The 4,477-nt window shown below is 40.6% G+C and overlaps 1 protein-coding gene and 1 long non-coding RNA gene across 2 annotated transcripts in view; one reads left to right on the top strand and one right to left on the bottom strand.

The window, feature by feature from the left end:
- Window positions 1-4,477, top strand: part of LOC108362318 (dihydrolipoyllysine-residue succinyltransferase component of 2-oxoglutarate dehydrogenase complex, mitochondrial) — a 123,708-nt gene that overhangs the window by 56,996 nt on the left and 62,235 nt on the right. The gene's annotated exons all lie outside the window — the stretch shown is intronic.
- The window catches only part of LOC108362319 (uncharacterized), a 9,674-nt gene that overhangs the window by 3,245 nt on the left and 1,952 nt on the right, over window positions 1-4,477 (bottom strand). The window contains exon 2 of the long non-coding RNA XR_001847446.1: window positions 452-456. This is a non-coding gene — a long non-coding RNA (uncharacterized LOC108362319). The remainder of the gene's footprint in view (window positions 1-451; window positions 457-4,477) is intronic.

The following is a 4,477-nucleotide window of genomic DNA, read 5'->3' as shown; positions in this document are numbered from 1 at the left end:
GGGGGGCGGTTAAAGGAATCGGTTGGGTTGGGGGAACGTCGGTGCGGGCGTCTGCGCATGGGAGCTGCAGCCCACGGCCGCCACACGAACTACGGGTGAGCAGCCGCAGACTCCAGTCCTATACCCAGTACCCCTCTTGGTTCATGGTGCTGTGCCCGGCACACCAGTATGACTGACATAGCATCACTTAAGCCCCATCCCCAGCGGCAAGGAGACCGACATGATGAGGCTAGAAGACAGATGCCTCGTCTCTACCACAGAGTCTCAAACGGCGGTCGGCGAATTGTCTGAGTGGTCGACACTCGTCAGTAATGTTCAGAGACAAATCAAGTAAACCTCGAAAAATAAAACAGGGAGTTCCACAGGTTGGTGTCCTTTACCCATTTATATTTCCAAGCTCCCTCAACCACTAGAGGGAGTATCGATTGTCTCTTACGCTGAAATTGATGACTTGTGCTTTAAAGTAAACGGGTGTCTCTCCGAGCTTTCTCGCTTCTTCACCAATTCCGACGATGAATAACCCCAAAATACTCGGAGTAATCTTCGACAGTCTGCTCTCCTTCTCTGCGCACGCAACCGCAATTGTCAACAAAGTACAGAGCCGCAGCAGGGTCCTCAATTCGCTAGCCGACACTACTTGGGGCGAAGACAAAGAAACGTTGCTGGCAACATACAAGGCAATTGGCCAGCCGGTTTTAAATTACTCAGCACGAGTGTGGTCGCCGGGGACTAGTAGGTACAGTGGATGAAGCTGCAGACGACATAAAACACTGCACTTCGGACAGCGACTGGATGTCTTCTGATGTCGCCAGAACACCACCTGCATGACGAGGCGAAAATGCTTCCCATAAAGGAGCACAGCACAATGCTCTGCTACAGTGGCCAGGATTTTGCGAGGGGGGGGGGCATTGAAAAAAAAATTTGCATCGATAACTTAAAGTTGTGATACACAATGGCTAGAGGCGTCGCCTGTGGGCATTCTTTCATATATGTATCTATGTGCCATTTTTACCGTTATATATTTTTTGTCTACTCGGTTATTCCATGGGGAATTCATGCTTTATTTAAATTTAAAAAATTAAATTACTACACCATTTTAATTAATTAGTGTGTAGTCCAGTTTTGTTTTGTAGAAGTTTCGTTAGTATACACTTCAGTTTTTACACATTGAATATATCTGCATATTTATATATTTACGCGTATCTATTTACATTTATTTATGTACAAGTCTACAAAATCTTATTACTTATAAAGCGATTTTTAATCTTCGTTGCTTAACACACATTTTTTCAATTACTTCTTGTGTTGTAATCGGCACATCATTATGTACCGCTAACATCGTTAAACCATTCAGCAGCTCCTTAATTGTATAAAAAGAAGGGACAAATAAGATAGCATATTCAACAAATTAGTAGTCCACTTGCAAAGTGCGCTATGTAAAATTTTTTCGATTTTTAGTTTTTGGTGGATTACGTAGCAGTATTTAAAGTAGTTTCATGTCCACTAACAACACAGTGCAAAATCTTTTTATTTTCTGAAAAAATTAGCATCAAATGTTAACTCTTCTTCCAAAAGTCGCTATCATACTTATAAACTTTCAAAAGTATACATCCTCTGATGAACTTAGAAAACTGCTTTAGGTCGTATAGACTATTAATGTTATCTTATGTCATGTTATGTTATGTTCCAATTTTATAAGGCTCTTATTTATCTAAATTTTCAGGTAATAATAAAAAAGATTCAATTTAAATGTTACTTGTTGTCGTAGTCGTTTTTTCAAATTTATGGCTTTCTATTATAACTTCACAAAACGCTATTTGCAAGTGGACTACTCATATAATCATTAAAAGATAATTTGTCATCCGTCTGAAACAAAAAAATTTTAAATCTGAAGGATAAAATAGTATTGTGATATTAATTCAAAAGTAAATAATTGTAGTTCAATGACGAAGGGGGGGAGGATCTATCCCCCCAATCCGCGCCCCCCTGGCTACGCCACTGCTCTGCAAGCAATTCCTAGTAGGGAGCCACAGACGTGAACACCCGAACAGACACTTGCTTGCAGATGAGCCCTCGCCAAGGCACGTCAGAAGGCATCTATATGAACTGACGGACGAAGTCCAGAGGTTCATAAAACAACCTCTGAACCCGTCAGCTTACCGATAGACCCTGAGGGGCATTCACAGGGAGTCAGTCTCGAGTTATGTAGACTCCAGACCTGTGAATGCCGTTCTAGGCACACAACCACCTGACATCGACGAGACGGAGCTTCGTATACTTCGGGAGACCAGAACCACAATAGCCCAACTTCGTTCTGGCTACTGCAGCAGGTTAAGGTCATACCTGAGCAGATTAGATGCAGATGTGCCAAATGAGTGTCCGGCATACGGAGAGACACCCCATCGATACTACTATCGTCGTGAAAGGCACTGAATCGAAATGCTCAACTGCCTGAAAATTAAATAATTAATAAATTTATAAAATTTATAAATTACTTTGTAAATTAAAGAGATTGTATAATTTTTTTTTTTTTAATTTTAGTGCATCAAAAAGAACTTCTTATAATAATAAAATAAACTTATTAATTTATGCGTCTGAATTATATAACTTACATACACTTGCATCCCCTTGAATAGCGACAGGCAAAATCTGAATTTATTTTTTATATGGCAAAATTAAATTCGGATTTTGTTTGTCCCTTTTGAAGTGCAAAGAAGTGAAATTGGCTACAATAATACATTTCTAATACTACAAAACAAAAGAAAAGATATTCGTTTAAATTGACAACTCATACTTATAAAAGTTCAACCGAGATCAAATACGGAGGCGCATATCAAAATCCGGACAAAGGAAATTCTTAACGGTTTACCAAATTATAAGAAAACGAATATAGTACTGCTCAAAATAATAGCACCACAACATTTTTTAGCAGTTTTGACAATTTTTTTGTTTATTTAGTGCCTACTAATTTTGTATAAAAGTTGTAAAAAACATAAAAAACTACAAAATAAATAAAAACTCAAGCTTTTTAATTCGAATTTCTTTAAAAAATTTTGGGTAAGCAGTTTTATAGCCTATTAAATTTTACTATAACTCAGTGTAAGCTTATAGTTGCTAAACATTTTTTTTGCCGACTGTGTTGTGATTTTCTTGCATAAAAAAAATTAATGTAATGTGTAGGGATGTGAAGAAGAGACATTGTGAAGTCTTACTAAAACAGACATCGATAGTTTTTAAAAACTAACTTTGCGTGTTTTTAAAAACTGTCGATAGTGGCGACAGTTTTCAACTATCGATACTATCGATATTGCTATCGATAGTATCCCAGCTCTACCCCACGACTCGAAACATCTCTTCGTATGCCCGGATAACCCCACACAACTAACGAATCTGTACCGCTTCTTGGGTCTTCCGTTAGTTGAGCTTGGTGACAACGACTGAGATACTAACCGATCTGGGCGGGGTTATTGTAACGTATGGTGAATGAAATCCGAACAAACGTATGATAGTGAAAATAGAATATGAAATGAAATTTGTTTTATTTAAAGTCAATTTATTTTTGTATTTAGATATAAAAGTTTAATTTATAAAAAACCCAAACAGACAGCTGCTTGCAGAGGAGCCCTCGCCTAGGCACGTCAGGAGGCATCTATATGAACTGACGGACGCAGTCCAGAGGTTCATCAAGCAACCTCTGGACCCGTCAGCTTACCGATTGGCCTTGAACGGCATTCACAGGGAGTCAGTCTCGAGTTATGTAGACTCTAGACCTGTGAATGCCGTTCTAGGCATATCGCCCCCGGACATAGACGTGACGGAGCTTCATCTGCCTCGGGAGACACGAACGACAATAGCCCAACTCCGCTCTGGCTACTGCAGCAGGTTAAACTCCTACCTGAGTAGATTGAATGAGGATGTGCCAAATGAGTGTCCGGCATGCGGAGAGACCCCACATGACTCGAAACATCTCTTCGCATGCCCGTAAAACCCGACAACCCTAACGGCTTTGTCCTTGTGGACCAACCCAATAGGAGCTGCACGCTTCCTAGGACTGCCGTTAGCGGAACTTGACGGCAACGACTGATATACCAACCGATCGGGGTGGGGTTGTTGTAGCCGCTACAACAACAACAACAAAGAATGAAAGGAAGTGAAATCTTCGACACACGTAAATTTTAACGATATCAAAAGAATGAGAAAGTGAAAACCTTTGACGCCTCCACAGTCATAGAACTGGATATCCTTGCGCAATCTTATTGGCTAGGCGGATCCGCGTCCCTATACTCCTAGGCTGGAACCCACCACCACAAATCCAATTGGTTAACATATTTTGTGGTCCTGCAATAGCCACCAGTCTTCGTCTAGGTACGCCCGTTTTGGGTGCACGTTGTCGTTCACATAAGAACACGGCAGCCACTCCTTGATTTCGATGGCACTTCCAGCGTACACATCAGAACACACTGGAGATTGCGATAGG

This window comes from Rhagoletis zephyria, unplaced genomic scaffold, assembly GCF_001687245.7.
Source record: "Rhagoletis zephyria isolate East Lansing unplaced genomic scaffold, Rhagoletis_zephyria_1.1 Rzeph_scaffold_00988, whole genome shotgun sequence".
Classification (NCBI taxonomy): Eukaryota; Metazoa; Arthropoda; class Insecta; order Diptera; family Tephritidae; genus Rhagoletis; species Rhagoletis zephyria.
Note: the sequence above shows the minus strand (reverse complement) of the source record. Positions and strands in the feature narration are given on the sequence as shown.